Source organism: Vulpes vulpes, chromosome 14, assembly GCF_048418805.1.
Source record: "Vulpes vulpes isolate BD-2025 chromosome 14, VulVul3, whole genome shotgun sequence".
Taxonomy (NCBI): Eukaryota; Metazoa; Chordata; class Mammalia; order Carnivora; family Canidae; genus Vulpes; species Vulpes vulpes.
Window position 1 is genome coordinate 35,222,505 of NC_132793.1, and position 21,242 is coordinate 35,243,746.

General features: G+C 39.0%; 1 protein-coding gene across 3 annotated transcripts in view; it reads right to left on the minus strand.

Moving 5' to 3' along the window:
- The window catches only part of PAK5 (p21 (RAC1) activated kinase 5), a 276,521-nt gene that overhangs the window by 209,949 nt on the left and 45,330 nt on the right, over positions 1-21,242 (minus strand). Inside the window, exon 1 of one of the 3 annotated variants that reach the window (XM_072736384.1) lies at positions 19,874-20,382. The exons of the other annotated variants lie outside the window; for them this stretch is intronic. The gene's annotated coding sequence lies outside the window, so the exon portion shown is untranslated. Of the gene's footprint in view, positions 1-19,873; positions 20,383-21,242 lie in introns of those variants that run through there. 3 annotated transcript variants of the gene reach the window in all.

A 21,242-nucleotide genomic window follows, 5' to 3' on the forward strand; every position in this document is an offset into this window, starting at 1 on the left:
TGAATCTCACAAACACAATGAGTGAAAAAGGCAACACAAGACAGTACATAGTATGTGGTTCTATTTAAAGTTCAAAACAGGCAAATTTATCTGTATTGTTAGGAATTTAATATTATACAACCAGTTACAATTGGAGAATGTAGAAATAGAAAAAGGGCTTATGAGAGACTTCTTGGGTGCTAATTATCATCTGTTTCTTGATCTGAGTGTTGTATATCAGATGTGTTTAGTTTGTGAAAAGATAACAAGCTGTATATTTAGGATACACACACTTTTCTGTATGAATAATATACTTCAATAAAATAATTGTTTTAAGAGAGAAAGAGAAGCGACAAGAGAGAAAAAAGAGATGGGACAGACTTTATTTCTCCTCCTTACATTAAGACATGGCTATGTGAGACCTGGATGTCCAGAACTATGGCCGCCAGCTTAACATCCTGTGGGTAGCAAAGCTGGATCACTAACGACAAGGTTGAATCACTGCACCAATCTTAGAAGTTCCTCTGGATCTCTTGTTTTGGAAATAGTATCATTGTTTTTTAGCCTAGGATAAGTATGTTATCAAAATTATTGATTCTGATTTTAGATGAAGGCAGCCTTTGGCATTCGATAAGGAATGTTTGTTGTCATGACTGCAGAGCAGAATGATTAACCTATATAAGTTAATCATTTTCAACACTGTATCAAACAATCAAATGGCCTGTCTTAGTCCATGAGGGCTGCTGTAATAAAATATCACAGACTGGGTGGGATACAAACAACAGATTTATTACTCATAGTTCTGACGCCTAGGAAGCCCAAGATCAAGTCACCAGCATGGTCATGTTTTGGAGAGGGCCCTCTTCCTGGTTCATAAACTGGCATCTTCTCACAGTATCCTCACATGGTGGAAAGCACTGGAGATCTCTCCGGAGCCTCTTTTATAAAGGCACGAATCCCATTTATGAGGGCTTCACCCTCATGATTTAGCACCTTGCAAAGGCCCCACCTCCTAATACTATCACTTTTGGGGGTCATGATGTCAACATATGACTTTTGGGGACACATTCAGACCATAGCAAAGGTTTTCCTGATAATTCTGGTTTTTTTTAAATTGGGTTCCCTAAGTTACATTCACTCACCTGTCAACTCCAATGTAAATGGAATTCCTTAAAAAATATTTATTCTGTAATATCAGAATTTCCTCACCTCTGTCACCTATTTCCTTCCCATTGCCCTTTTATTTTCTTCAGCATATCTTTGTCTCCAAAATCATATTTGTCTGTAGGTTTCTCTTCTGGAACATAAGCTCTATATAAGAATAAACAAGAATAGAGAGCGATTTTCCATTTGGTTTGACCTGACCTCTCTGATGTCTGAAACTGTGCCTGGCACAGTATGGACAATCAGTAAGTGCTTTTTTAAAAAAAAATGAATGAAGAAGGAACCCACATTTCCAGGCAATATTCAAGCTTTCCACTGGATACCTCCCGTCTAATTCTGGATTTCCCTCTTCTGCAACCCCTTCAGTCCCCCAGATGCTTCACCTTACTTCTTCCTGCCACACACAGTTACCAGCCAGGTCTTGTGGCACTAGGGTCTGTCTGTCCTACCTGTTCCTGGGATTCAAGGGGACATCTTGTCACCTGGCTTTGTTCTAACCATTGTCTGTGGGTTTCCAGCTTTGCTATCTAATTGCCCCGTGTTTGTAAGAGGATTGTAAAATATAATAAACTATGCCTTCCAGACTACTGACACTTACCCAGAATTCCCTCTATCTGCAATTTTTAAACATTTTCAAAATAATCCAGTGACAAGCATGCCTTTTAACAAATCAAGAAAAGAGAGCTATACCTTATTAGGCCTGAGCCTCTGACTAATCAGAAGCACAGCATAACAAATGTAGCACAATTACCATTTGTTAGATGAGTGAAAATACAGGCAGACAGGGCATGACTTGAACCACGGCATGAATACACTAACACTGAAGCAGGACATATCTCCAAGTGTGTGAATATGAAGCTTACCTTTCTCATCAACAGTATGGCAAATCTTGCCTGAGAAGTCTGCCCATGGAATAAAACATTCCATCAAAATACAAGGCAGAGATTCTAGTAATTGGTCTGTATCCCTGCCAGTCTGCATCAATACACAGGTATCCCAGTGACATGCTCTACCTCTCAGCTATCAGTGCTAAAAATACTTCTTTGCTACAACTGCTACAGGGTGAAGACTTTGACTTTGACATAATCTATCAGATTGGGCTATAGCTCTTCCCTTTTCCTAACTTTCAATGACGCTCTGGACTCTTCCCCTCAAAATTGAATCTGACAGTTGCAAACCAAAGAGATTGAAGAGAACAAATGGTCTCCAAGCTTTCCTTCAAGCCCAGTTACACAAACTTAATGTGCCTTCAGCTCAGCTGCAGGCTAGAGAGAGCACATCCAAGGTACAGAGTAAATTGAAATGCTTCAACAAAGGTGATGGAATGGAATGGTTTCACTTTTCTCTAAAATATTTAGCTGCTTTTTCTCTGTTTTAAACTACCAACCAGCCATTCCCCCATGTGATGTAGTCTCTGGAATGGAGATGAAATATTTCTAAAGAGATAAGCTCTTTAAAAACTAAAAATGGGGGGATCCCTGGGTGGCGCAGTGGTTTGGCGCCTGCCTTTGGCCCGATCCTGGAGACCCGGGATCGAGTCCCACGTCGGGCTCCCAGTGCATGGAGCCTGCTTCTCCCTCTGCCTGTGTCTCTGCCTCTCTCTCTCTCTCTCTCTCTCTCATAAATAAATAAAAATTTAAAAAAAAACTAAAAATGGTACAAAGAAATCAGTAGTAGCTGATGAAAGATTACAGAATGGGGAGACCGTGGAATGATATTATTACAGAAATGTGTGAATGATTCTACTGAGGAATTTGGTCTTAAAGAGGATCACAAAATGGAGTGATAGCTGGAAATTCCAGAAATTCTTTTTAAAAGGGAAAAGTATACATATATGTGGGTGATACAGAAAGGTAAACCCAATGATCCGGGAGAGAGGGAAGAGTTGTGAGAACAAGCAAGAAAGCATGGCATTCCACTTCCTAAGTGGAGGGTGTGACCCTGATCCTGGCAGGAGCACTCAGTTCATTCAGAGAAAAGGGAACAAAGGCAGAGACCATGGGTGCAGAGGGAAGGTCTGTAGTGTGATGGTGGGGGTGAGGGGACATTCTATTCACAGAGGCTGCTGTTTTCTTCATGAAACAAGAAAAGTATCAGTGGAAATGAGACAGAAGAGAAGTGCAAATGAGACAGAAGAGAAGATATGGAACAATTACCTAAGCCAACAAGAGACTAAATGGATGTGGGAAATATGATCAGACTACCCAGCCACTCAAAGGGCCCCTGAGTGGTTTGTAGCCATGAATAGAAAGGGAAACCAGCCAACACAGTGGTAGATTTTTCTCCAGCTGTGTTTAGATGGGCAAGTATAGGTAATGAGTCAAGAGTTAAAAGGAATCAGGGCTAGACTTTGGCCAGGTGAAAAGGAGAAAGGGGCAATATGTGCCACACATAGGCAAGGGAGTAGTTATTATGTCGGGGACTAGAATCTGAGCTGGAACATGGCAGAGATAAATGGGATGAGGGGGATGAGGAATGGTGTAAAGGTGGTAGCATCAGTGGATTCCAGGTCACAGAGGGACTGAAGAATTATTGGAATGGAGCCACTACAGGGAACAAGGTCTCTCAAGAGAGTATCCTCACTGCCACACAGGACTTTCATATTAGCATAAATGGAGAAGCAAGGGGTCAAGGATAAACAGTGGAGATAGTCCCCTATTGCTTGAGTCTGCTGTGGGAACATAAAGCTCAGACTAGAGCAGTGAGGGAAAGGTAAAACTGTCCCGTAAGAAGACATGAGAAAAGGACAGGGGAGAACTCCTAGGCATAAACATATACCTGAAAAAACATGTTCCTCTCTAAGATTGTAGATATAAAGAAGATAACAAGAAATAAAAACATCCTTGAAGCAGGATTTCCATGTGGTAGTCATGGTAGTGACCCTTTTCCTGGAGCCTTGCCATCTCCCCAGGATTCATAAAACTAGAGACTGCTGCTGTTGGAAAGCTCCTTAGAATTTTTCTAACCAAACCCATTTTACAGATGGGTAAATAAGACCCAAATAGATGGGGGGCACATAAAAGCCACATAGATATAACACAGACATCTTGACTCAGTTTTTAAAAGGAAGCGTCTTTCTATCAACTGGCCCATATGAAACTGATATCTTATAAGTCAAAAGTGGCTAAATATTGCCACTTCCACATTGTTCAACCTAATGACCTCCAGAGTTCTTTCCACTCTGCTAGAATGAACAGGTATCAATGATTTAAAAAAAAAAAAAACTATTGCTTCTAACTAACTCTCTAAATTTTGTCAAGAAAATATTTGCAGGAAACTAGCTGAACAGCAAAGAATCCAAAACTGACGTTTATCTTAGTTAGGAGATGACAAAGAAGCCAAAAGTTACAGAGAAGAGCAGCCATCTGGGGCTGTGACTAAGAGATTACTGGTGACTCCAAGAATGAAATTAAGGTGAGCTTGGGGAAGTATACATGGATTATGATTATAAATCTAATGTTTATGGCTGAGGAACTGCACGGTTAGGAAGAGGAGAGTGGTCAGCAAAGTGTATTCTATAGTAAAAGTAGAAAAACAGAATCAGATCCAAGAAAGAGGGTTTTGCAGGAGTCTCCAAGGCTGTTCCTCCCTGGGAGGGACTTGGAGATGGACACCATTGCTCTACAGAGCTCAATGATACCAGCCAAGAAGCTCATGTTATCAACTCTGACATCCCCAATCTGTTTGTGAAGACAACCTGGCTTCTCACCAGGATATGACCACTAAAAGAGGCTGTCATTGTCAGATGACACCAAATTCCTGGTGGTTATGTTTCTCATTGAATATTAATAAAAAAATCACTATTACTTTTTATACATTAGTCTCTGTACTTGATAAACATGGCTAATGTGCTTGGTGTTTGAGAAGAAAGCTCAGTGCCCATGCACAGCCCCTGGGTACACACTGGAGGCATCAGCAGAGAATTTCCTCACATGCCAAGGCATTCCTGCATCTCTTGGCTGGAGGGTCGACACGGTGCTCAGCCTGTGTGCAAGGCCAGGGAATTAACAGCCCAACAGCAACCCTCAAGCCAAGAAGGTGTTGATAAATATCTCAACTTCCACACCCTTTGGTGAGAAAACTCAGGTACACCTGACAATGTTTCCTCAATGGTCTTCAGGAAAAACTCAAGCTAAGAGAAGTCAGCATGCTGAGAAAACTGATTCCTCACCCTTGAAAATTAAATAAGGGCAAAGGTGAATTCAACAAGATAGGAAGGCCGCCCATGAGGATCTGTCTGGAAGATGAGCTGGCTTTGCCCAAAGAACTACAGCATGCAACAACAGAAAGAGACGTGGCTTGTCCTTGTATTTTTTCCTCTTTCAATTCTTCGTAAGCATTAGACAGTGTGCGTTATTCTGTAAATTATGTTACTGCTTTCTCCCATTTGGCCAGAGGTCACATTTCTCAAAATTGGTCTTATGAGTGAAAAAGATTACACATTGAGTTAATGTGGCTAGGGAGTAGGCGGAAAAGAAGAGAGAAAGAAACAAAATAAAAGCATGTGGGAAACAATGGCAGAAGGTGGGAAGGAGCCAAGTTAGTGGACACCAGAAGAGACAATAGAGACGTTAACATTCTAACAGCCACTATGGCAATAACAGACAGCAGAGCTGGAGCCCCAAGGTATCTTTGGTTAATTGCTTCGAATACTTGATTCTCACAATACTTTTTTATTATTTTATTCTCTCATTGCCACAACTAGATAGTGTCTGACCAGAAGAGCTTGGGGAACAAAGCAAACAAAGCCCAACATCTCTTTTGTGAAACTAAAGCAAAAGCCATGATGCATGTAACCTAAGTAGAAGAGATTGTGCATACCACCTCACACCTACCAGAATGCCTCAAAGTGAAATGACAGTCAACGTCAAATTTTAGGAAGATGTAGAGCAAATGAACAGCTCTGACCCAGCTGGGAGCATAAATGGCACAACCACTTCTAATAGCTCGGTTGTTCCTTACCAATTTAAACACCAACCTTATTACCCACCAATTACATTCCTCAGCATTTACCCCCAAAGAAAAGATATGCAAAATAGTTCGTGGAGCCTTTATTCATAACAGCAAAAAATCAGAAACAACCCAACTGATCAACAGATGAATGGATCAACAAACTGTGGGATACTATTTTCAAAAAGAAAAGGAACTACTGATAATATGCAACAATGGACCTCAAAGGCATTATAATAGAGGTGTGGCAGTGCACACTTTCTAGAACAGGCTAAATTAAGTGATGATAGAAATCAGACCAGGAGTTACCTTGGGAGTTATAGTGTGTGACTAGAAAGGGGAATAAAAATATTTTAGGGTATAGAATGTCCTATCTTAATTGGGGTATGGGTTGTACATATCTATACAAAACTCAGAACCATAAAATTTAGATCTCTGCCTTTCATTAATGTAAATTACAAACAAGATTTCTTTTGATAAAAAAAAAAAGAACAGCATCAGTAGACTCACTCATATGTTGTCAAGTTTCAGGACAGCTTGGGTGAAAGTCTGTTGCAGTTTGGGATTCCATCAAAGTTGTTGAACAGTACCCTCCCATGCACAGAGTATCATGACCTCATTTCCCCTCCACTAAATAATTTCCCAAATTCACCCTGCTGTCATTTCACACAGGAATAAATGGTGTAACTACAGATGAATCCTTTGATTTTCCTTCAGGTACAAGTATTATCACATCTGCTTCTTTCAGACAGAATATCAGGTCTAATTATAGCTGTGTTCCCTATACTAAAAAACTGTCCATCTGACACATTTGTTCATTGTTCTCCCTATGTACAGATTAGAATTCTCTTGGGGGCACCTAATAGAGAGGTAGAGATTGTGCATTCATGCTAAAGTTCCTCCAATGTAACGTAAATTGATTTTTCTTCCAAAACTGAACATAAGCCATTCATCATGAGAAGAGTTACATTTAAAATTCTGACTTTACATAGTAAAGAAATGGTTATTGTTAAAAATGGGAAAAATGGAAAGATGGGGGGAAATCAGGTAAACTAACATTTGAATGCTTACTTTGTACTGAACACTTAAGGTGCTGCTTTGCATATGCAATCTCATTTCGTCCTCATAGTATCACTGCGAAATAGGTATTAATAGAATGTAGGTGACAAAACTGAGGCTCATAGAAATTAATATGCTCAAAGTTCAGAGTCAATAAAAGGTGGAAGCAGAATTTCATCCCTAGTCTACATAACTCCACAGCCTACATTTTTTCTGCCTAGAATGACATCCATCCATTTACTCATTCGATAGATGTTTACCTCCATGTATTCTTGGTTTGCTCTGGGAGAAAGCAGCTATCTGTGATGAGAACACTCGAGTAGCCCTATAGAGAGGCCCATGTGGTGAGTAATGGGGACCTCCTGACGATAGCCATGGTAGTGAGCTTGAAAGCAGGCCCCTAAACCCCAGTCAACATCTTCGGAAGAGACTGTAGCCCTAGTTAAGAATACTCTGAATTTGGGGATCCCTGGGTGGCGTAGCGGTTTGGCGCCTGCCTTTGGCCCAGGGCGTGATCCTGGAGACCCGGGATCGAATCCCACGTCGGGCTCCCGGTGCATGGAGCCTGCTTCTCCCTCTGCCTGTGTCTCTGCCTCTCTATCTCTCTGTGACTATCATAAATAAATAAAAATTAAAAAAAAATTTAAAAAAAAAGAATACTCTGAATTTAATCTCAAGAGGAGCCAGAACCAGAGATATCCAGTTAAGTTCCTCCTGAATTCCTGATACACAGAAACCATGAGATGAGAAACATTTGTCGATTTAAAGCAATAAGTTTATATTTATATTCCCCAAATTAATGAGAACATATAATGTTTGTTTGACTTCTCCGATTGACTCATTTCACTCAGCATAATACCCTCCAGTTCCATCCACGTTGAAGCAAATGGTGGGTAATAGTGAAAAGGAATGGAAGGGAGAAGAAATGGGTAGGAAATATCAGGAAGGGAGACAGAACATAAAGACTCCTAACTCTGGGAAATGAACTAGGGGTGGTGGAAGGGGAGGAGGTCAGGGGTTGGGGGTGAATGGGTGACAGGCACTGAGAGGGGCACTTGACAGGATGAGCACTGGGTGTTATTCTGTACGTTGGCAAATTGAACACCAATAAAAAATAAATTTATTATAAAAAAATAAAAAAATAAAGCAATAAGTTTGGGGGTAATTTGTCATAGAGTAATTAAATAGACAAATAAAGATCCATTCATTATAAGCCCATAGTATAAGATGTGCCAGGAAGTAAAAAACAAAGGTGCTAGTGCTATTTTAGGTATGGTGGACACAGGAGGCATCTTCTGTGGGTTTCATATTTCACTTGAAACACAAAGGATGAGAAAAGAGAATTATTCTCTGGATTTGGCAGCATGAGGTAGCTGGTTCCCTTGACAAGATTGGTTACAGTAATTGTAAACCAAGGCCCAATTAGAGTAAAATAAAGAGTAAATGAATAGAAAAAAGCAAAATAACTGTACGCATGGATCTTCCTAAATCTCAAGGAGGAAGGACAACAGAAATAGCAGGAAGCTAAGCTGGAAGAGGAGGACCATTGTTGGCAGTGTTGTCTCACTTGCTCCTTTGAGATGAGCGGTATCAGCGCATACATACAGTGTATGAGGAGAAAAACCAGTGTAAAAGGAGGAAATTACCAAGCTGAGGATGTGCAATCTGGAGCACAAATTGTGGGATCGAGAAGGAAGAGCATTTCCTGCATCGTAACAAGGGCTGAGAAGGCTGAGCCCTGGGGTAAGGTTTCCGTGAAGCTCTGTGAGTATGAAGATGAAAGAATTTCTGGCTAGTGTATTATTAGTATGGTAAAACTCCTTTAACAATGTCTATTCATTTATAAATCTAAAACTTTGGGATCCCTGGGTGGCACAGTGGTTTAGCGCCTGCCTTTGGCCCAGGGCGCGATCCTGGAGACCCGGGATCGAATCCCACGTCGGGCTCCCGGTGCATGGAGCCTGCTTCTCCCTCTGCCTGTGTCTCTGCCTCTCTCTCTCTCTCACTGTGTGCCTATCATAAATAAATAAAATAAAATAAAAAAAGTTTAAAAAATATATAAATCTAAAACTTTTAACTACAACATTAACCATAAGAACTGTAAATGGGTTAATTTTTAATTTACTGATTTGGGGTTTTGTGTCTTTCTTAACATCTCCTATGCCTCAGGAGTGTAACTTACCATGATTCTGAACAGGTTCTCCAGGGTTATTTTTTTCCTAAGGAATCTCTATACCCAACATGGGGCTCAAATTCACAATCCATAGATCAAGTGTCACCTGCTCTGCCAATTGAGCCAGCCAGGCACTCCTCCAATGTTATTTTTTAATACTTCTATCTTTTTTCTAAACCTAGTTCTTTGACTTTTATTCTAGTATACACAATAAAACAGATCATCTTTATACATGGTCCGATTTAATTGTTTACCTTCTCTAAATGGAAATGCTACCCACACTAAATTCTCATATAAATATGAGTCTGTTTCTAAACTATCAATGCTTCCCACTGATATATTTGTCTAGGCCATATTCTTTTTCTATTGTGAAATACAAAATAACACAGAAAAGGGCAATCCATACATAGGTACAGTTTAATGAATAGTATAAAGTGAACTTTCAGATAACCATTCACACACACACATACATATTTATGCCATATATAAGTATATATATGTGTGTATATATATATATATATATATATATACACATTTTATATAATACACATATCCCTAAACAATAAAGTTTATTTATACTTCCCCTTTAAAACTATTATAGCAAATTTTGGTATCTGGCTGGGTAAACCTTCAGTATTCATTTTTTCACATTTTTTCCTTTGCTTTGTTTTGGGAGCATTTTCTTTTCCAGCTACATCCTGGAACTAGATTTTATAGTTCACAAAATACATTAGCATCTTGATTAGTATTGCATTCAATTAATAGATTATAATTCTTCCTGTCAGTTCTAAAAACTTGATATTAGTGGCGGAAAGGGTGGAAAGTCCCTCCCTTATATATTTTCCCACCTTTTATATTTAAACACATATACACCCACCTTTTAATTATAGCCTCTGAAAGCCATTCCACTATTATAACTAAAAATATTTAAATAGCATTGTTAGTAGATCATTTATTGAAGACCTTGGTTTTTCAATTAGCAGCAAAGGGGAAATGTAACAATGCACCTTAACTAAAAATATGCTCTTTATTAATAGTTCAAAGAAAAAAGCATAAGTTCTGAATAAAAATAACATATATAAGAATTTATACTGGATATCCATTTCTAACATATATATTATATCATAGATTCATGTTTTATCATATGAAACTAAACTTCCAACTCTCAAGAGCAACATTTCTAAGAGAATCTCTCGTGGAGCTACTGATATCACCAGGCATGTTTTCTGCAAGGTCTGGAGTCCAGGCCAAAAATGAATTCTCTAGGCTCATGGGGAAAAGGCAGCTCCTAGTGAGTTGCTATTAGTATGGGACAAAATCAGATGAAAAATACACATTAATCTTTTTCAGAACTCTCTTCACCTCCGGTTCATTTTCCTCAAACACTGAATCATATCAGGAAAGTCAAAGATAGAACAGAAAGAAGTAGGATATAACAGGGTGCAATTTAGAAAGTTAGGTTAATATTTGCCAAAACAAGAAAAAAAATCACTTCATGCTTCTTCAGCTTTGATATTCAAAGCAACATTTACTTATTCTGCTACTAACTCTATTTCCAGTTTGAATATAAAATATTCTCTCAGTCAAAAGCAAATGTTATCTAGGTCCTAGAGGATGCTGAGACATTTATGCCATATACATAATCAGTCAAATACAATTGGGCATATCCATCAATATAATCTACATTTATTTAGACCATATTTGTCTTAGTGCTAATCTATACTTCAAATTTTAGAAAAATTTCTGTATTTTTGTTAAAATCTGTTTCTACAACTACACATCTTAGTTATTTTCTTTCCACACCCCTTATATCATCTAGTTCACACATAACCCCTTGGAGACTGCGCATCTAAACTGTACAAATATTGAACAGTAGCTTCCTCTGAATAAGCTTTTTATATGCTATAACCATTTGAATGTTAAGCATATAGAGATTTAACTTCCTATAAGTGTGTTCTATCCATATATCATGTGCTTTAAAGGTTATAGTCATGGAGTAAGTTAAGACTTAATCTTCTCATTGATCACCATAAACCTAATGTGCTTGTACCTTTACTTATCTACTATCATGATGAGGGTTATATTTCCTTTATTGACAGAGGTCTCAGACTTTGTCTCTTTTTTTTTCATGAAATGGACAGTGCCTATTATAGCATCCTCTGCAATAAAGAAAAACTGTATATTGTCCATTTAATTTTTAAGCTGGCAGCTATTGCTGATACAAATATCGCCGTATAGTAGTGTGGGGTAAAAGACCTCTTTTTTGGTGTATTAAATCTTAATTGGCTACATTTCAAAATAGATCCCATCACTGCCTCAATTATGAATGTGAGGAACAGAAGTGGGCAGGCCTGAGAGAAAGGTACGTGTGATCCCTTGTGAATTATCATTGATAGGAAAGGACAGTCTAAAACAAGGTGTAAATAAATGGAAGGAGACATTTTAGAAAAGCTTTTGTGGGACAGGTCTAATTGTGACAGCTCCCCCAGAGAAGACTATCTGATCAAGAGAGTATACAGTTGAGAGGATGCTGTCTTTGCTTGCTCTGGAGCCTCAAGGAGCAAATAAATTATAGCAGATACCACACATTATATTTGCTTACATCAGTATGCACTAAGTTAACAGTTACCAAGATCAGACCTCTTTCCCAGCATGGAAATATATTACTATCAAACAGTCTCATCATCACTTGCCATCAGGTGTCTGAGACACAACTCAAATCCAACGTGTCCAAATCTGGGCTCTTGATCTTTTCTCCCAAACTCATTCTATCCACAGCCATCCTTACTGAGGTTTCTTGTGCCAAGAATCTTGGCATTATCCTTGACACTGTCCTCTCACATCAGCATGTAATCCCTTGGGGGAGAGAGGGTCTCCTGTCTTCATCTTCGTAAAATAGCCAGATTCCAACTACTACTTCTCGCATCCTCCATGGTCACTACCTGTCCTGAGCCACCATCCTCTCTCCCCCAGATCAGTGTCAAAGTCTTAGGACAGATCTCTTAATCTCTTCCCTGTCCCTATATACTCTGCTTTCAGCCAACAGGCACAATAAGCTTTAAGAAATAAACATAATTCAAATCATGTCAAGCTTCTGCTCAAAACACTGCATGGGCCCCATATGTCACCAGAGCAAAAGTCAATGACTTCAGAACCATACAAAACCACTTCCCACTCCCACCCCATCTCTGACATCATCTCCTACACTAATCTCCCTCTTGCTGTGGCCACAGTTGCTTCCTGATCAATTCCTTGGGTGTCAGGATATCAGGTGCACTTGTGCCTTTGTACCATCTGTCCCTTTTTCCCAGAACATTCGTCCTACAGATACCCACATGTTCCTTTTCTTACCTCTTTGTAGTCTTTCTTAAATCTCTTCTTCTCAATGATGCCCACCCTGACCATCCTATTTAATACTGCAACCTCCCTTCCCCCAACCACTCCAATCCAGCCCACCCAAGGCCTCTTACCTTATTCTCATTTTATAGCCCTGACCAAATTGCAACATAATGTACTTCACTGAATCTCAGATACCATCAGTTGTGAATCATACCATTATCCTGCTATGATACACAAAACTATGACATGCCATTGACTGTATGATATATCTTGATTTTAGGGATGTTAAAACGTAAAAGTGCAAGTACTTTAAAGTCAATGATGTATGGGTGGCAGGCAATTCTTTGAGAGCATCCTCCCTTACCTCTTATGTAAAACATATAGCAGCATGATAGGAGGAGAGACACTGGAGACTCCAACTTCTGGCTCATTCTCATTCATTCATTAAACAAGTCTTTCCTGGGAACTCATTTTGCACTGGGCATCATAGATACAGAAATGAAGGCACAGCACTTGCTCCAAGAGGAATTTGAGTCCAGCAGAAAGCCTGACTATAAATCAGAGAATGAATTACACTGTGCTAACTGCTATGATGACTATACTGTCCCAGAGGAGATCCCTAACCATTGTCAAATACATACATATTTCCAAAACTAACTAGAGAATATGCATAGTTGTCTTTTTTCCTTTTTCCAAACTGCAAAATGGAACAAATTATAGTACTGACATAATATCAATTAATATACCAACTAAAGTATCATTAGACATATGTATACATATTTATAGTTATTCCAAGTCCATAATATTTGCTTGTTCCTACCCCACTCTCACGTATGAATTCAGGCACTCTGTCCTTCCATTTCTGACTCTACACATTGTGTAATACTCTGAATTTCTGATTCACCCATTTTAAGCAAGGTGCTAGAAATGCTGAGAACCGCTCCATCTCAACATCTTGGATTCTATTATTAACTCTCAAGAAGGTTATCTTTGCCTGCAGGAAAGGAGTCTATTTTTTTTCTTGTCCTACCAAGATATGTCATAGAACATTGTGTTGAAATGTAGACTAATGATATTTATTTTATAGGTTAAAAAATATCACATATGAATCTCTAAAACCCAAGTCTAAGTTCATTAACTCTAGGACTTAATTTTTAATTCACAATACAATGTGAACTTTAAAGTCAGAAAGAAGAGTTAGAAATATTCTTTTGGCTGGGTCTCATTTAACATGATGCTCTTGAAGATTCTGAAGGCCAAAAGAACTTTCATCTCCTTAATAGATTTAATCATGCTAAGAATCTTCCATCTGTAAAATTCTTCTAACTATCCCAATTGCCCATCAATGCATGAATCAAATTTTTCATAATGTAAAACTTTGACAAGCTATGGGGTATATCAATCAACTACAATTCTACAGTGAAATCATAATTTAAATCACATGAAAAGATAAAAAACAAATTAAACAGCAGGTGCTAGTATCCTCTCAATAATCTACAATGACATGACCAACGACATGAATCTTACATAACAAAGAATATAGATAATAAAGGTTTTTTTACTGGCTTAAACTCTTATTAAAAGGACTATTCCTGATCTTATATTTCTATAGTATTATACAGAAGCTTGTTTAATTTTTGGCTTTGGGCCTGTTACTGTCTATCTTACAGGATAAAGAATGGGAGAGTGGCTTCAAAGGTGATGGGGGTTATAAATAGTTTGGGGTATATTTTTAAGATAATAACCCAGATAATCTAGCACAAGACGGAAATGCAGCTTTGCTGCTCAGGTAAGAGGATGGAGTTGGAGAACAGACTGAATGACAAGTATTGTGATGATGGAGAACCACAAGGCTGGACATGATTATAGAGGGAGAGAACAGCCCATGGAAAAAGGCAGACAAAAATCTCAAAGGGTGAAGAAAACCACAAGGGAATGGTAAGGGGGAGAGTCGAGAGAGAGAGTGATGAAGAATCTTCAGAAGTCTGATGGACAGAGGCTTAAAATATTTTGTTGGGTTTGGGGCTATTTTTTCGCTTTCAGGAAGAACTTGGCTGCTGATGGAGACCTAGGAGAAGGGCAGGTGAGAAAAAGTTTTGCCTGAAGCCAAATGGGAGAATGCACAGACATTTCAAGATGTTTGGAAGAAAGCCTCTCAAGAGGCCAGTTGCCTGAGGGGAAAGGCAATTTGTGGGAAGATCTAATGGTATATATATGGGTTGAGGATGAGAAGAAAAGACATACTCTGAATATACCGGTAAAATGTAGGGCCCATCTGGAGACGCAAATTCCAAGATCAGGTAGGAATAGGTGAGGTCAGAGCTCTGGTTTTGCAGTAAGTTTGGTGTTAATACAAGATGCCAGGGTGAGTAGATTGGAGGGACACAGAGACATGAGCCACAGAGGGACTACATCTGATGCCAAGTAGAAGGCAGGACCACCAGCAAAAAAGCAAGGAGGCAACTATAAGACTCATAAGCCAACCATTGCATGGAATCTGATAATCCATCTAATCTAAACTCACTCACTCTTTACAAACGAAGAAAGGGAAGAGATTGGTCAAATTCATGTTAAATAGAATTAAATGTGGTTTAGTTTCAAGTGAAAAACATTCTCATTTTAATACAATACTCCCTTTCCAATGACTGCAATACCTCTTCATATTGTAGTAGATTCTCCTATACTTACATTGTACCTTCTGGCTTTCAAAACACCTCTATCAACTTATATGTAGCTTTAGTAAATATCATAATCCCTAAATATTTTTCCAGTCTGTATCCTATGATTATAAGAAGTCATGACCTTAACAGTATCCTAGGAAAGGATGTAAAAAAACCATCCATAATTATTAAGCAGATTGAATCCATTTTTCTACTTAAAGTTGACAAATTATCATATAACTACATTTACATTATTTAAATTATTACCATGCCTTTGTATGGTCACATATGACTTGCATGATTAGAACAAACTGCAAACAAAAAGTTTAGTGATGAATGACAGCAAGCAAAGAATTTTAATGCTCAGCTTCAAAATGGCTGTGATAAAATGTGCTAGCTCAACTGAAAAAAAAAATCACAGCATCTGTTCTGTCAACTTTCCAAGTTTATCAAATTCTTTTCCAGTCTTTCCATTTCCCTCTGAGTATATCTCCTTGGAAAATTATCAAGTCTCCAAGTAAAGATAAAATATCCTCTCCAGTTATGGAAATGTTGCAAATGTTTCATTATACAGAATTGCTCCACGATTAAGAGGACATAAGATTACCATCTTGGAAGAAGGAAGGGGAAATCCAAGGAGTAGGAGAGAAAAGCGTTTGAATCAGTAAAAACCTTCTACCAGGGCCTTCAAAAAGTTGGGAGATCAACAAAACTTGGGTTAACTTGATCACATTTTCTTGCTTGTAAGCCTATGTTCAGTAATGTCAAAACAAACACCTAGATGATTGTTAGAAAAAGTAACATGTCTGCGTACTAAGGTGTCAATTTCCAAAGGGCAACTTTTGGGGCAGCCTCAAGGTCAGAAAGACAGTGTCCTAAAATAGACTGACCCACACATCCCTGACCCATGGGGTCTGACAGTCAGACTGGCCAATCCATGAGAAGCACTGGTCCAGAGGACTTCACTCCTCCTATCTGTGCACCCTCCATTCTCAGTACATAGTCCTCTTTCCTGAAGCTTGTCATGTCACAGGTGAAAACAGCTGACACTACTGCCTATTTCAGCAGGATGAAGAAAAAACAAAAGACAGAGGGATTAGAAGGTATGTGCAGTGAGTCTCTCCATTTTTAAAAGGCTGATACCTGTTCAACAACTTCAGATTGCTGAGCCTAGCTGGAAAGGTTAAGAAATGGAGTATTTGAGCTTTCTAACTTTGATAAAGAAGGATAGGCAAAAGAGATGTGGGTTGTAAATTATTTTAGGGTACCCATCCCACATGGTCTTCCAGCAGGGACATAATAAGTGCCCAATGAACATTTACATACTGTGCAACGATCCATCCCCTTGCTGTGACACATGAATGTCATGTCCATTCTAACCCTATCCTCATTTCATTTTGTGTCTTGCTTTTGTGGTCCAGTAGAGCAAATATGTTCCTCTCTGTTGAAACCCTACTCATTCTTTAAGAATTTTTTTTTAAATTACAGTATAACAGGGGCACCCAAGTGGCTCAGTTGGTTAAGCGCTAGACTCTTGGTTTAGGCTCAGGTCATGATCTCAGGGTTGTGAGATGGACCACCTGTTGGGCTCTGTGCTCAGTGGGAAGTCTGCTTGAAAATTATCTTCCTTTCCCCCTATCCCCCCCTCCTTCACACACTATCTCACTCTAAAATAAATATTTTTGAAAACTGCAGTATAACACACACATATAGGAAAGTGCACAAAACATACAGCCTGCTCAATTTTGATAAATTGAACATACTCATGTAAGAAGAAACAGAACACTGCCAAAGCCACAGAAGCCTATTATGTTTATGTTGTACCTTTATTAACTTATTAACTATAAGATATACCTACATATCAGTATGTGGATAAGAGAAATAGGTAAACTATTTTATGGATAATGAATGACTGGTAAAAAATCAGAAGACCTAGATTTTCAAAATACAGGATCCTTTTTTTTTTTTTTTTTTTTTTTTTTTTTTTAGTATTATATGATCCATGTGACTGGCCATTTGAAAAGTGTCACAGAGCATCTTGTTGTGATTCTATCATGGCTAAAGACAGGCCCTAGTGGGGCACCAGGGTGGCCCAGTTGGTTATGCATCTGCCTTTGACTCAGGTCATGATCCTGAGATCCTGGGATTGAGCCTCATATTGGGCTCCCTGCTTAACAGGGAGTCTGCTTCTCCCTCTCCCTCTGCCTGCCACTGCACCTACTTGTGCACATGCTTTCTGTCAAATAAATAAATAAAATATTTTTTAAAAAGGCCCTAGTAATCCAAGATGGATTTAAGCTACGTTGCCCTGTGGATTTTACACAGCTTTAACTAGGCTAAGAGGTACTAGTTTTAAGGGGTATATCTAAGTATTTCCAAACCATTCATTATATAGCTGCCAAAGATAGCAAGAAAAATAGGATCTTAAGGAATAATAATTTTAAGTCAAAAGAAAAAAATTACTGATAGAAGCACAGTGGTGACTTAGCATTATTAATAGTAAACTATCTAAAAACCCACTGAATTCACAGATTTTACCATCAGTTTATTCTTACTGTAAGCATGAAGAGATCCATACTACAGATCAGAAAACTAAAGCATAAAGAGGTAAGTTATTTGGTTTCATAAAGTTGGTTAGTGATCTAATCTACTTTTATCACCTCTTCAAATTTTCCCCCTCCCTCTCCCTGTTCCAGCCCTCAAGAGCACCCTGGTTGCACTTAAAAACAGCAAGCACAATCCCACTTCTTGACCTTTGCATTGGCTGTACCTCGCTCTTTCCATGCCTCCCTCTTTTCTCCCCTCCCCCATCTCTACCTCCTGTATTTCCTTCAGATCTCTCTTCTTTACTTTTGTTTCAGCACAGCTGCAAGTCTTCCCTCACCATTCCCTGTGCTTGCTTACTTTACATTTGTGAGAGTTAGGAGAGTTGTAGCATGGGAGTAGTTCCCCTGGACAAGTTTCTTAGACTCTTGAGTCTCCATTTCCTCATGTACAAAACAAACTGACACCTACTCTGCATGGTTATGGAAAGGATTTGTGTGACATATAACAGTAAGAGTGTAAGTTCCCAGTGCCATGCCAGTGAATGTTTTATAACTTGTTCTCAAAAAAAAAAAAAAAAAAAAAACCTGATGCTAAGCACAACTATGCAGTAACACACCATTATGTACCTAAGCTTTTCCCTATACATACAACAGACTTAAAAACTGCAAGAACATAAATAGTGGAACATAGTAAAATAATAAGGAAGTGGTGAGGTTTTAAGTGTTTATTACTTTTTAAATAAAATGTAATTGTATGTTTGATTCATTTATAATAATGGCTGAAAATTAGTTGGCTCTGGCGTATCGCTGTGTGTGGGTACAAACACCACTGGAAAAACCAAAGCCAAGGCTATTTACGAAAATGAAAAACTACAGTATTTTCTTTGTTTTCTCTAAACAGACATAAATTAAAGGAAGCATTGATTTCATTGAATGTGATCTTGTACCAGTGATGTAATAACAGGTTTAATCATCGGGGTACAGCAACAAATCCGATGCTAATAAGCAGAAACTCTGGAATACATTATACTGAGAATTACAAAGGAATCTCAATGAAGGAACTTCAGAAGATATGCCTCCAATAAAAAGACAGGGATCTATCACAGCTTAGCCTTTTGTCCTAGTAGATACCTGGTCTCTTCACTGAAACCTCACCCTGACAGATTTCCAAAAAGCTTGTCAAGACACATTGCAGACCCAGACAAGCTTTATTTTAAAAAATGTTTTATTTAAGTTCAATTTAATGAACAGTGTATTATTAGTTTCAGAGATTGAACTGATTCATCAGTTGCATACAACACTCAGTGCTCATTCCATTCAGTGCCCTCCTTAATGCCCATCACCCAGTTACCCCACCTCCCCAACCCACTCCCCTCCCCCAACCCTCAGTTTATTTTCTACAGTTAAGAGTCTCTCACAGTTTGCCTCCCTCTCTGTTTTCATCTTATTTTTCCTTCCCTTCCCCTCTGTTCATTTGTTTCCTTTCTTAAATTCCATATAGGAGTGAAACAGGCAAGCTTTAAATCAAGGTCAGAGTGCAATCCTTCCGCACCACCACCCAAATCCGGAAGCACCAACCTGTTTCAGCTGTGTTAAAATCCCAGCGGGAGAAATGTGATCACAACAGGGGAGAGAAGCATTATGTGCTGGCCACCAACATGAGAACCAAGAGAAGGCTAACGTTCTTCTACTCAAAGGCAGGCTTGGCAGATGCAGCACACACATAAACATGGTTATTACCTTGCAAAAAAGCCAAAGCATCATACAAAGTGTCTTGCCTTCATAATCTCTGCTCATATCTAAGTCACTGACATGCTTTTATCTCTGTGGAAATTAGATATTTAGACTAATTTGTGCATGACTCCATCCATCACCTGAAGTCCTCCATCATATTCTTCATGTGATAAAAATCAAAGAGGTTCCAAGATTCGGCTTAATCCTAGAGTTGTCTCACCACCACAAAGCAAACAGAAGTGCAGTTAAACCTGAGGTATAAAACTTACCTTGAGCTAGGTAGCAAGGGAACACAGCCGTGCAGGTGAATTTCAGGTGTTAGAGCTTCCAATAGGCATCAAACACAAGCTTGAGATATATGAGGATATACAAGTGAATAAAGACCTAGACCCTGTCCTCAGAGATCTCTCCATCTATTCACTTAGGTGCAACTATCAGAGCATGGCCTCCAAAAGGTGATGCACCTGTCAGAATAAGGCCACGAGAAAGCCTTAAGAGCATTTGCAGCTGAGCTATATTAGAACTCGTCAGTATAAAAATTGGGCTGAATTAATTATTTATAGAAGTATGTGTTCAGTGCCACCAAGTCAGGCCCTTGGTTATTCAAACACATCTGAACATTCAAGTTCATTCAAGTACTCTGAAAATTTCTGTAAGATCTCTACTGGGTGTGCTGTCTTCTCTCTTTACAGAGCTCTCTATGTGACGGAAGCTACACCTAATTCATGACTCTCAATCCAGGCAGGTGTCATTTTTGCTTCATCTTGCTGCCAAGGCTGCACTTCCTGAGGACAGATGGCTATCAAACTGCTCTTCCCTTCAGAATACACACCAGATGCCCTCCCAATTCCAGTGAAATATTAGGCATTAAAGGTGTGAGCACTTACCCTCTAAAGTTTAAGAACTTACTTAGCTTTCAATTCTTCCAATAGGAAGAAGAAAGTTTCCTTTAAGATTTTCTTTTCTGTTTTTCATTAAACATCACTTAAATGAAGTTTTAACTGTTTCACCATCTGGAGTTAACACTCAAGGTGACTTCAATAACAACACAAGCTTGACCTCTCCAGGCCAAGAAGGGTTCACCCCATTTAGTGGATGTTGCTAACACCACCCTGAATTCCTGGTACCATGTATGGTGGTCTGGAAAAGATTGAGAAGACAGGATTTCTAAGGGAAAGCCAAAGGAAGTGTCTCCTGAATTTCTTGCGGAGGCTCCGGGAAAGGCTGAAATAAAGCATCTCCTTTCCCTGAACCTCCAGAGACTTTTAACCTCCTCCTCCTCCTGAGGACCATATAGGCTATCATGAATCAAAAACTTCCCCAGGAATGATATCAACAAGACTAAATGGCTCATTTCCCCATAATCTTAACCACATGAGTTTACAAAAAGATGCTATGCAAATCAGGGAAGGAGGGGGGTACCTCCATACCCAACATGCAAGCAAATGAGTAAGCATCAGCCTTAAGAAGTTGCAAGAGCTGTCAGAGAATTCAACTTAAGGAACCTTCTTCCCCAGCAAAACTCTCTATCCCAATTGCCAAATAGCAATCCATGATAGCCAAAAAGCCTGCTGAGGCAAAGCAAACTGCACCCCCAAAAGTTCCTATATGGGCCCTGCTATTGTGTTTGAAATTCCT